Source organism: Petromyzon marinus, chromosome 52 (genome assembly GCF_048934315.1).
Source record: "Petromyzon marinus isolate PM22_M1 ecotype Great Lakes invasive population chromosome 52, UKy_Petmar_22M1.pri1.0, whole genome shotgun sequence".
Lineage (NCBI taxonomy): Eukaryota > Metazoa > Chordata > Hyperoartia > Petromyzontiformes > Petromyzontidae > Petromyzon > Petromyzon marinus.
Window position 1 is genome coordinate 4,177,548 of NC_133718.1, and position 13,299 is coordinate 4,190,846.

General features: G+C 50.0%; 1 protein-coding gene across 11 annotated transcripts in view; it reads left to right on the top strand.

Annotated features, from left to right (window-relative positions):
* Positions 1 to 13,299, top strand: part of LOC116953618 (uncharacterized) — a 167,904-nt gene that overhangs the window by 90,289 nt on the left and 64,316 nt on the right. For 10 of the 11 annotated variants that reach the window (XM_076075134.1, XM_076075143.1, XM_076075135.1 and 7 more), the window contains 2 exons: positions 9,738 to 9,808; positions 10,776 to 10,922. The gene's annotated coding sequence lies outside the window, so the exon portion shown is untranslated. Of the gene's footprint in view, positions 1 to 9,737; positions 9,809 to 10,775; positions 10,931 to 13,299 lie in introns of all 11 variants that reach the window. The other variant, XM_076075140.1, reaches the window with a different exon arrangement.

The following is a 13,299-nucleotide window of genomic DNA, read 5'->3' on the forward strand; positions in this document are numbered from 1 at the left end:
CGCCGCCGCCGCTACTTGCTACGTATTTCAGCGGAATGACTGCAGCGCCGTAACGGAATCGAATGCGCGGTCACGTGATTACCGCGATTCCTGGCCCCCGCCGGCTCACGTCGGCGGCGAGTGATGTCCAGAACTGAACCGGTCCCGGATGTCTCCCAGCTCCCACCCACCCCACCCACCCCACCCACCCCACCCACCCCACCCACCCCACCCACCCCACCCACCCCACCCACCCACCCCACATTGATGACCATCGTGAAGTATAATTGTCGCGATTATTACTCCATGTCTTCTATATGTACATAAGACGCAGACAGAAATATAGATGGGTTAGGTAATCTTCTTTGGTTCTGTCGGTAAAGTCACGTAGAATGAGAAGAAAATAATAAATTGATAAAATAAAATAACACGATAAAATTCTCACGACGTTTCGGCCACAACACAAGCGGCCTTCATCAGGTGAAGGGACGAGACTGTCTGGAGGACAGCGCTGGACAGTCTCGTCCCTTCACCTGATGAAGGCCGCTTGTGTTGTGGCCGAAACGTCGTGAGAATTTTATTGTGCGATTTTATAAATTTATTATTTTATTCTCATTCTACGTGACTTTACCGAAAGAACCAAAGAAGATGAATCCTTGCAGTCACGAAAGCTTTAAATCGAAAAATGGGTTAGGTAAGTTTAACACGTGAGCATTCGCGACAAATGTTGTAAGTGACGACATCGCATCGACCCCTCTATTTAAGAACGAAACGGGAGGATTTCTCCACAAATCTGGCTGCCCGCCTGATGGCGGTTGTGATTACTGGCGAAACGTCGCACTCAGATTGTAAATGTTGTGGATTTACTCTCCAACACACCGATTAGTAACGAATTGGCACGTTGTGCTTACGCGACAAAGCTTGCGAATTGGCTGTGTCGGGTGGTGGCGGGTTGAACGACACATTTATATGTACGAAATCTAACCCCCCCCCCAAAAAAAAAACCTTTATTATGGAAAGTAGTTGGGTTTTCGATTATTTACCTTCAAAAAAATATCTGGCCATGTCTCACCACCCCCCCTCCCCCCAGGGGGTGCGAGGTGCCCCCCAGGGGGTGCGAGGTGCCCCCCAGGGGGTGCGAGGTGCCCCCCGGGGGTGCGAGGTGCCCCCCAGATTAACAACAACCGAGGGTAAGGTGGAGGCTCAAGGCTGAGTGGCGACGTATAACGAGAAAGGAACGGGCGATGCTGTCAGCGACGTTCAGTGTTGGGGGGGGGCAAATCGGGTCGCGGTATTGATATAATAAAGCGACGACGTATTGGCGAAACGACGTACATCGGGGCTATTCACAGTCTAGTAGTTATAATAACGGCCGCGAGTGGCTTATGTCAACTCTGGAGTTGATTGGTTCTAGAATTCTAGAAGGGCGAAAGAGCTGACAATTGCCACAAACAATATAGTTGAAGTCTCTGATTATAATTGGGCAATTAGAAACAAATACATCTATTTTTTTTCAAATGTATGTATTTATAAGTTGAGAACCCAAGAAATTAGTGGGCTTGATTGGTAGGGCAGACCTAGCCTATAGAGAGACTCACCCGTTATCTCGCTCACCACTCACCCCGACCCTCACCTTCAGCGGAGTGGGACCCTAAAGCCGATAAAAGCCTCGCTATACCGGTCACGATAGTCACAATATTCTGTACAGCCTACGTGTTAAACCAATGCTATACTGTATACGATACGTTAATTGTGAACGCGCACTACTGCTCAACGTAGCAGCAGCAGCAGCTACATCGCCAAATAATTCGAATTAAGCATTCACGCTTTGATGGATATGATCATCTAATATTTTGATATATTGCTTATCCACTTTTCTTTTACCTGTGAGCCAATACCTACATTGCTTGACAGACCACCCACTTCTCCCACCGACCTGATGACTGCGAAGATTCGACGAACGGATTTGAGTGCGCGAGATTCCTTTATCGCCGTCTTTGTACGCACGTATCGATCGAAATAAATATGACTCAATAATTTACCAATCCACCGCAGGATCAAATCCGCTCGCGTGCAGACGTGGGTGCGGATTGTGACAGCGAGTGGGGAGCGGTGGCGCAGCGGTTAGCGCGCTGCCAACACCGGTGACGATTATCTGAACCGGTCCTGGGCCTCCCCTAGGTCGACTCGGCCTCAAATGAGTACCTGGTGCGGTGTGTAAACATCGCCACTGGGGAGTCAATGGCGGTCGGGTGTGGTGCTGGCCACCCACCCCCTCGTGTGCCGTGCCGGCTTTCATAGGTGCTCGCTAACCGCACTTGCCACAACAGTCTGTTAAGGCTGTATGGGGGATCTTTGTCTTTATTTCGTAACATCGCGAGGGGATGGTAACGGCTTGGTGAGGTAATTTCATCTACGAGTCTCTGTGTGTCTCTGTGTATCTCGATGAGTCTCTATGTGTCTCTGTATTTCCACGAGTCTCTGTGTGTCTCTGTGTATCTCCACGAGTCTCTTTGTGTCTCTGTGTATCTCCACGAGTCTTATGTGTATCTCTGTGTATCACGATGAGTCTCTATGTGTCTCTGTGTATTTCCACGAGTCTCTGTGTGTCTCTGTGTATCTCCACGAGTCTCTTTGTGCCTCTATGTATCTCTATGAGTCTCTTTGTGTCTCTGTGTATCCCCACGAGTCTCTATGTATCTGTATGAGTCTCTTTGTGTCTCTGTGTATCTCCACGAGTCTCTTTGTATCTCTATGTATCTCTATGAGTCTCTTTGTGTCTCTGTGTATCTCGATGAGTCTCTTTGTGTCTCTGTGTATCTCCACGAGTCTCTATGTATCTCTGTGAGTCTCTTTGTGTCTCTATGTATCTCCACGAGTCTCTATGTGTATATATGTATCTCGACGAGTCTCTATGTGTGTCTGTGTATCTCCACGAGTCTCTATGTGTCTTTATGCATCTCTATGAGTCTCTTTGTGTCTCTATGTATCTCCACGAGTCTCTATGTGTATCTATGTATCTCCACGAGTCTCTATGTGTCTCTGTGTCTCGACGAGTCTCTGTGTGTCTCGATGTATCTCCACGAGTCTCTATGTGTCTCAGTGTATCTCCACGAGTCTCTATGTGTCTCTGTGTATTTCCACGAGTCTCTGTGTGTCTCTGTGTATCTCGATGAGTCTCTGTGAGTCTCTATGTATCTCCACGATTCTCTATGTATCTCGACGAGTCTCTGTGTGTCTCTATGTATCTCCACGAGTCTCTATGTGTCTCTGTGTATCTCGACGAGTCTCTATGAGACTGTGTATCTCCACGAGTCTCTATGAGTCTCTGTGTCTCTGTGTATCTCTATGAGTCTCTATGTGTCTCTATGTATCTATATGAGTCTCTACGTGTCTCCGTGTATCTCGACGAGTCTCTATGAGACTCTGTGTATCTCCACGAGTCTCTATGAGTCTCTGTGTCACTGTGTATCTATATGAGTCTCTATGTGTCTCTATGTATCTATATGAGTCTCTACGTGTCTCCATGTATCTCGACGAGTCTCTATGAGACTCTGTGTATCTCCACGAGTCTCTATGAGTCTCTGTGTCTCTGTGTATCTCCACGAGTCTCTATGTGTCTCTATGCATCTATATGAGTCTCTACGTGTCTCCATGTATCTCGACGAGTCTCTATGAGACTCTGTGTATCTCCACGAGTCTCTATGAGTCTCTGTGTGTCTCTGTGTATCTCCACGAGACTCTATGTGTCTCTATGCATCTATATGAGTCTCTACGTGTCTCCGTGTATCTCGACGAGTCTCTATAAGACTCTGTGCGTCTCTCTCGACGAGTTTCTATGTTTAGCTTGTTTCAGTTTGTTGAGTCAGCTGGGACAGGATTGGCCAGAACCTCGTCCGCTTTTCACCCGGGGAAATGGGGAACAGCGTCACAGATTTAAGTATTTTTTTTCTAACCTAATATTACAACGAACAATTACGTAACATATTTAGGCATCACAATTAAGTTGACGAACAACATATACTGTTAAAATCATAATTTTTTTTAAAAAAAGTCTAATTTCATCAATGGTCGTCATCGAGCAGTGGATATACCATGACTGATGATGATGATGATCTCCACCGTACACCTGCCTACTACCCGCGGTACTTGCTCGTCCGTCTGCCTACCAACTCACCCACGCTCACCTATACCCAAGCACCTTCTTGTGTATGCCTTTCCACTGATGATACACTGAATATCGAAACTGCTCCGGGCGTTGTGCCCGTATCAACTCGTGCTACTGCTAATTACGCACTCCCAGACAGAAGAAGGCCGTGTGGCTGATGGGATTTGTAAACATTTGTTTTATTTTAAAAAAAAAATTGCTTCATATATAGAGAGACGGATATGTGAACCAGAAGAGGAGGCGTATGTATCTTTAAACATCTATTTTAATTGAATATCCATCGCTTCCGACTTACGATTGAACAATTGTCGATAATCGAGTTTTATTATTATTATTTGTAGGAGTTGTAGGAATTGGTATTGTGAGCTACCGTCTCGTTGGTATCGCATGCACGACGAGGCTTCCATCGCCCGCCGAGGATCTATATACCACGAGCTTATCATCGGCGTATTTTATTTTGTTTGCAGAGCGAGCAACGTCAATTATTCCGCACGGTTCCATTTCGTGCAAGTGCATCGTGACCCCCCTTTAATGAACGTTGTTCGCAGATTAATCGATGTATATCGCTTCATCCTCGATGCCAAGTCAAGCAAATTCTGTTCGCGCGATTATTATTTTGTATCCCGATTTCTGGTAATAGCGTAACAGAGAAAAATATATATATTTGTTAAATGTAATTACACTCTGTGTCTCTTTACTGGCTTCTCCACTTATATGTGCCATGAAGAAGGACCATTGCGCGAAACATCGACCTCTATATATTTTATTATTTTAAGGCCACAAATTGTTGTTGACTCTGCTTGTGCACCGCTGCCAACGCAGCAGCATCGGGGGATATTATGTGTATATGTTTTTTCTTCCGTTCAGCATAACATATTCTATACTGTCAATAAATTACATACTGTATGCATTACCACGCGTGAAAAAAAATGCAATCAGTGAATTAATTAATTATCGCGCATTTTTTTTTGCAATTTGCGCCCTGCCTTTCGCCACAGTCGATAACATTGGTGCCACTTTGTGACAAATCAACAATGGTTACGATGGCTCAGGCTCGCCATACGAACGTGGAATTTCCACGAATTCTTGTTTGAGCGAGAAAAAAACGCTTTGACACGTTCGACTTAAACGCGTTTGCATACCTCAACCACGCTGGTCAGTGCGGGGGGGGGGGAGGAGGGGTCCATAGAAAGTACGGTGCAATAATTGAGTCGGCTGCACTGCCTCTTACCAATGCCCGCCACGTGGCTTCTTCGCAGCCGCCTATGGCATCTGTTATGCATGGTGGTCACACAACTGGCCCAGGCTCAAAGCCTGCTTAGCTTCCAACACCTTTCGGGTCGGGCAAAGATCCCCCGTATAGCCTTGAACAGACTGTTAGGGCAAGTGCTTTTAGCGGGCACCTATGAAGGCCATCACGGCACACGAGGGGTGGACGTGACCAATACCACGCCCGACCGCCTTTGTCTACCCCAGCCGCGATCTTTTAGTACACACCGCAATAGGTACTCATTTGCGGATGAGTCGACCTCGCGGAGGCCCAAGACCGGTTCAGATACCGGTCACTCGTTTGTTGGTGGCCGTGAGTGGGAATCGAACTCGTGTGGCGCTAACCACTGCACCACCGCTCCCCATATAGACCCCCCCCCCCCCCACACGCGCAGGTAAACTAGAGCGACACGTACACACCTGCCTGCCACGTGGCGGATTTAATGGCATTTGCTAATTTCTGACTTTAACATCCTGCTAATCCAACACATTAACACAGCTATTTCAATGCTAAATCTGTCTGTTGATATGTAAACTCCTTCGTCAAGGCGCTCTGCTCCTCCCACCCAGCTTAAAAGACGCTGCCAAGCTTGGCAGTGTTCACTGAAGCGCCGTCGTCCCGACAGTTCTGTTTCTTCACCTGAGGAAGGCTACTTGTGTTGTGGCCGAAACGTCGTGAGAATTTTATTTTATTGTTTTATTTTTATATTATTTTATTTCCATTCTACGTGACTTTACCGAAAGAACCAAGATTTAATGGAAGTTAAGGGGTGGATATTCCAGCCTCGAGCTCCAATCAAATTCAACCCCCCCCCTCTCCTCTCTCTCCTCCCTCTCCACTCCCCTGGTGCTCCCCTGCCCTCTCCATTCTCTTACCTCACCCTATCCTCCCCTCTCCTCTCTCCCTCCCCTCTCCCTCCCTCCCCTCTCCACTCCCCTCTCCCCCCCCCCACTCTCTCCCCCCTCCCTCCCCCTCCCCTCTCCCCCATCCCTCCCCTCTACCTCCCCTCTCTCCCCCTACCTCCCCTCCCTCCCCCCTCCCCTCTCCCCTCCCTCCCCTCCCCCCTCCCTCCCCTCCCTCCCCCCTCCCCTCCCTCCCCCCTCCCCTCCCTCCCCCCTCCCCTCCCTCCCCCCTCCCCTCCCTCCCATCTCCCTCCCCTCTTCCTCCCCTCCCCCCCTACCTATTTCCTCCTCCCTCCCTCTCTCCCCCTCCCTACCCAACTCGACGTTGCCCACGTGTCCTGCGCGCGTCCCCTTCGCTTCTGCCGAGCTAAAAATAGCGACGGGGGACGACAACACGGGGCCCATCCACCACGCCCGCACACGTGTGGGTGGTGTGTGGGTGGTGAGTGGGTGTTGCGTGGTTTGGGTATACGGTTGTGTGGGTGTTTGTCTGTGGTCGACTCAGTCTCAAATGAGTACCTGGAGCGGTGTGTAAACATCGCCACTGGGGAGACAAAGGCGGCCGGGCGTGGGGTTGGCCACCCGCCTCTTCGTAATCCGTTCCGGCCTTCATAGGTCGCTAACAGCACTTGCCCCAACAGTCTGTCAAGGCTATATGGGAGATCTTTGTCTTTATTTGTCTGTGGGCGTGTTCAACAGTCCGTTGAAGGCTATTCGGGAGATCTTTGTCTTTGTGTTCAAAGGTGCTCGCTAACATCACTTGCCCCTACAACCTGTTAAAGACTATACGGGTGAACCTTGTTTTTGTGGATGTGCGTGCACTACAAACCCGATTACCTACGTTCGATTTCAGGCCTCGGCTAACATAAGTGGTGATTGATACCCGAAATACTGACCGGTCAAACCCACACTGACCAGCTCGGTGAAGTATGGTTAAACCATTCTCGTGAATAACACCGCGTGGATTGACTTTCATCCAGCAGTGGATTGACAATGCGTTGTGGATAATGTTTTATTTTTTATATTATTATTTTTTCATTATTAGTGCTCTCACACACTATCTGTAGTGGCAACAGTAGCCAATCACAGTGCTCTCTCACACTGCCTGTAGAGGAATCAGCAGCCAATCACAGTGCTCTCTCACACGATCGATAGAAGCACCAGTAGCCAATCACAGTGCTCTCTCACACTGCATGGAGAGGAATCAGCAGCCAATCACAGTGCTCTCTCACGATCGATAGAAGCACCAGTAGCCAATCACAGTGCTCTCTCACACTGCCTATAGAGGCATCAGTAGCCAATAATTGGTGTCAGTTTAGTTCACAGTGAAGGTAAAACCCAAAGACAGGAACTAGTTATCATCATTGAAGTAATTCCATTGTGGAGGCCGCTAAAGTCTTTAGCAATAAATGATTATCGTTGAGCAGGTGATGATATTGAAACCAGCTAAGAGCAATGGGGATTGGAAAAGTATCCAAACCCTCATGTGTCTATATATGTGCGAACGTGTCCATAGGTGCGTGTGTGGTGAGCTGAGGCGGTTAGCTCTCTGCGCTACGAACCTGGTGACCCGAGTTCGATTCCTGCTCACGGTCACCAACACCAAGTGACGATTTTCTAAATCGGTCCTGGACCCCTCCCTCCTGGGTCGACTCAGCCTCAAATGAATAACCAGGTGCGGTGTGTAAACATCGCCATTGGGGAGACAAAGGCGGCCGGGCGTGGTGCTGGACACCCCCCCCCCTCGTGTGCCATGCCGTCCTTCATAGGTGCTCGCCAACAGCACTTGCCCCTACAGTCTGTGAAGGCTACACGGGGAGGGGGGGGTCTTTGTCTTTGTGTGTCGATTGGGCTATCTGTGGGGGAATCGTGGTGTCGTGGACAGCGCGCTGCGCTACGGACCCAGCGGCCCGAGTTCAATTCCAGGTCCTGGGCCTCCCCTAGGTCCACTCAGCCTTAAGTGAGTATTCTGCCTGGTGCAGCTGCCCACGCCTTTATAGCTGCACTTGCCTCTACAGACGGTTGAGTGCTGCAGGGAGACCTTTGTCTTTGTGCAGGGTATAGAAATGTCCACGGGTGCCTTTTAGATGAATTGTCCCCGTTTAACGTTTCACCAAAAATGATCGATTGTAATCGTTTCAGCAAAAATAATCGATTATAATCGATTATTTTGGCTGAAACGTTACCGTGGTGTGTGTTAGGTCCTCTTGGGGTTGTCAGTGGGTCACTTAAATACATTCCAGTCCGTCGGGCGTGTGTCCCGTGTAGTATCCTGAGAACGATAATTTATTTCAACCAATTGGTGAATCGTTGCATATACCATACCCTGAGTATGATACACGTGCGGTTTGTGTCTAAGAATCGTTGCAATCCCTATATGCGTGGAACGGTGCGTGCGTTCGCAAACAGTGCGCGGCTTTTCATGGGTATACATCATCGTCATCGTCGCCTGATATGAGACGTGGGTTTATACGCGGTGGCGATGGAGCACAGAAGCTCGGTAAAAAGGTGCTCAAAGGAGCAAGGAAGATGTGAGCGGAGCGCACGGATTTGAGAGCACAGGCAAGCCAGAGACAACATCGTCATAACAATGCTACATCAGTGCACCGTACAAACACACACACGCGCGCACACACTGTTGATGATTTTACGGAGAAATACACATACTGCCAGCTGGCTTGCCAGTAATATGCCGTATAAAAAAAAAACACGGTTTTCGCACTACAGCACTTAATATTACGGTCACAATTTGTTGGTGAACCGAAAAATGATGCGGTGAAAAATAATGGTTACGTACATTGAACTTCTTTCGCACCGTACATAGCCAAACGTGTCAAAGAAGGGAAACTCGCTGGCAGAAGTGGGGGGGGGGGGGGTGGTGATCCGTCATCAGCAGGAGATCGAGCGATGAAATTTGAGCGTGCGACAGTTTGGTGACGCCTTGGGTGGGGGGTGTCTTCGTCCAGCAGTCGATAGATCACGGCTATTGTTGGTGCTGCTGCTGCCGATGATGATGATGATGCAGCGACGATGCAGAACGTCTCTGGTATCATTTTAAATGCGTGGGCTTTGTCCTTGACAGGGAATTGTCAACATTGAACTTCGCATTTTAGTTTTGTCAAACAACGTGCAGGGGAAATTGGCTGAAGGCACAACGGCTGAATGAGCGATCTCACCATCCACGTGGCATTCACTAATCGATTCACACCCACGGCACCGTGTCGATTAATCAACGCACATCGTATCGATTAATCGATAGAGTACATAGTTTGATGCGGAGTAACAATTCGCGGAGCCTTGCGATGGTTCAATGCAATCATCGCGATTCGATTATTAATTTGTCGAACGGAGAGTTGCGATTGTTGTTGGTTATTGGATTTCGTTGCTGAGTTTATTGTTGCTGTTGTTGTTGTTGCAGAGCGCGTGCGAGCGACGCCGGGAGATGCAGAGAGACTCGGGGCAGACGTTCAACTTGCACTGGGACAGCGGGTACGGGGGAGACACGGGGACAACTGTGCGAGACACTGGGAGACAATGGGTGACACTGGGAGACACTGGGTGTCATTGGGAGACACTGGGTGACACTAGGAGACAGTGGGTGACATTGGGAGACACTGGGTGACACTGGGTGACACTGGGAGACAATGGGTGACATTGGGGGACATTGGGAGACACTGGGAGACAGTGGGTGACATTGGGAGACAATGGGTGACACTGGGAGACAGTGGGAGACAATGAGATACACTGGGAGACACTGGGAGACACTGAGATACACTGGGTGACATTGGGAGACACTGGGACAACTGTGCGAGACACTGGGAGACAATGGGTGACACTGGGAGACACTGGGTGACACTGGGTGACACTGGGTGACACTAGGAGACAGTGGGTGACATTGGGAGACACTGGGTGACACTGGGTGACATTGGGAGACAATGGGTGACACTGGGAGACACTGAGATACACTGGGTGACATTGGGAGACACTGGGTGACACTGGGAGACACTGGGTGACACTGGGTGACACTGGGAGACACTGTGAGACAGTGGGTGGATTTTGGGGGGAAGATTTTGGTGACTTGTGGAGACTGTGGAGAACAAAACATTGGGAGATCTGAAAACCTCGGTTATTTCTGATGTTACGCATTTCTTGAAACTGTCTCGTTGAGGTATGAAAATGTAACCCTGAGAATATTGAGGGTGCTTCACTCTCTGGCTCAACGAGCATCAAACATCCACTTTTAACTTGAATTGGTGCCTTCGCCTGGCTACGGTCATCCTTTTCAGGTGATTTATTATTATTGTTAAATAGATTATTAATAAATGTGTACTCCGTTACGAATCCACGCACAGTTACAACGCCTACTAGCAATCAGAATCTAAGTTGCATGTAATCTGCATGCATCGTTAACGTTATCATTCTGCTGCCGCTGCCACTGGTGTCGCTTTGTTACCAGACTCCGGAGCCTTCTCACCTAGGCCAGGACAAGGCTGAGCATGGAGATAACAGAGAGAGGAGGGAGGGAGAGCGAGCGAGCGAGCGAGAGAGCGAGCGAGAGATGGGGCAGGTTCAAGAAAGCACGGGACACTTCCGGAGTCTCAAGGTGAGAAGGTGTGTATGTTTTTTATGATGATGATAATGATGTCAACTCGTAACGCTGCGCCACCATCAGCCGCACGCCATCCGCTCATGGCTCTCGTCGAGCGAGGGTTCGGCTCGGAGGCTTCAGCAAGAACCGCAGACGATAAAACAGGCAAGCGGCAGCGGCAGCAGCAGCCACGCGGCGAGGATCCGGAGCCACCAACAATTGCCCAAGCTCTGCGTTCCTCTGTGTACGAGGGTATCATCGGCCAACGGACGATGAATGGGTTTACGTGCTGGAAGAGACCGGAGCACCCGGAGAAAATTGCACGAGGCGGGGAGGCGGCGTGGCGGGGGAGGGGGGGGGCAACGCTCTATCCCCGTACAGAAGGGACAGAGGGGGATTCGTCCACCCAAGAGAATCAGAATCTTTATTTAGACTGGAGGAAGAATCCGATGAGCTATGAAGCTCTTGTTTTTTGAATTTGATGGATATCCAGTCCGGGTGGTTCAGCAAGTTCTAGCAACAATACAAATCACGACAGCAGGCCAAAATAGAGAACAGCAAGCCACTAGTAATGAAATAAATAAATAGATAGATAAACATTAAGGGAAAATGTACAAATCGCACAAGTACATCAATTTCTGCCGATGTGTCAACACCACAAGCAAAGCTTTGGGCAAGGCAGCAAAACAACAACAACAACAGCAGTCCCAGAACCACACCAATAGACAACAACACATGGTCCCTCAATAAAATAGCACATTCAAATTGAACTGTCAGTACTACACGGAGGTGGGGGGGGGGTAAGGATGGATGTTGAACTTCTTTCGCATAGTACGTCGCCAACCGTGCTAATCGGAGGTGCGGGGAAGGACAACAGACTTTGGGTGTCTGTGCGAGTCTATGGGTGGGTGTCTGTGCGAGTCTATGGGTGGGTGTCTGTGCGAGTCTATGGGTGGGTGTCTATGTGAGTCTATGGGTGGGTCTCTATGCGAGTCTATGGGTGGGTGTCTGTGCGAGTCTATGGGTGGGTGTCTGTGCGAGTCTATGGGTGGGTGTCTGTGCGAGTCTATGGGTGGGTGTCTATGTGAGTCTATGGGTGGGTCTCTATGCGAGTCTATGGGTGGGTGTCTGTGCGAGTCTATGGGTGGGTGTCTGTGCGAGTCTATGGGTGGGTGTCTGTGCGAGTCTATGGGTGGGTGTCTGTGCGAGTCTATGGGTGGGTGTCTGTGCGAGTCTATGGGTGGGTGTCTGTGCGAGTCTATGGGTGGGTGTCTGTGCGAGTCTATGGGTGGGTGTCTGTGCGAGTCTATGGGTGGGTGTCTGTGCGAGTCTATGGGTGGGTCTCTGTGCGAGTCTATGGGTGGGTCTCTGTGCGAGTCTATGGGTGGGTGTCTGTGCGAGTCTATGGGTGGGTGTCTATGCGAGTCTATGGGTGGGTGTCTGTGCGAGTCTATGGGTGGGTCTCTGTGCGAGTCTATGGGTGGGTCTCTGTGCGAGTCTATGGGTGGGTGTCTATGCGAGTCTATGGGTGGGTGTCTGTACGAGTCTATGGGTGGGTGTCTATGCGAGTCTATGGGAGGGTGTCTGTGCGAGTCTATGGGTGGGTGTCTATGCGAGTCTATGGGTGGGTGTCTGTGCGAGTCTATGGGTGGGTGTCTGTGCGAGTCTATGGGTGGGTGTCTGTGCGAGTCTATGGGTGGGTGTCTGTGCGAGTCTATGGGTGGGTGTCTATGCGAGTCTATGGGTGGGTCTCTGTGCGAGTCTATGGGTGGGTGTCTGTGCGAGTCTATGGGTGGGTGTCTGTGCGAGTCTATGGGTGGGTGTATGTGCGAGTCTATGGGTGGGTGTCTGTGCGAGTCTATGGGTGGGTGTCTGTGCGAGTCTATGGGTGGGTCTCTATGCGAGTCTATGGGTGGGTCTCTGTGCGAGTGTATGGGTGGGTCTCTGTGCGAGTCTATGGGTGGGTGTCTGTGCGAGTCTATGGGTGGGTGTCTGTGCGAGTCTATGGGTGGGTCTCTGTGCGAGTCTATGGGTGGGTGTCTGTGCGAGTCTATGGGTGGGTGTCTATGTGAGTCTATGGGTGGGTCTCTGTGCGAGTCTATGGGTGGGTGTCTGTGCGAGTCTATGGGTGGGTGTCTATGTGAGTCTATGGGTGGGTGTCTGTGCGAGTCTATGGGTGGGTCTCTATGCGAGTCTATGGGTGGGTCTCTATGCGAGTCTATGGGTGGGTCTCTGTGCGAGTCTATGGGTGGGTCTCTGTGCGAGTCTATGGGTGGGTCTCTGTGCGAGTCTATGGGTGGGTGTCTGTGCGAGTCTATGGGTGGGTGTCTGTGCGAGTCTATGGGTGGGTGTCTGTGCGAGTCTATGGGTGGGTGTCTGTGCGAGTCTATGG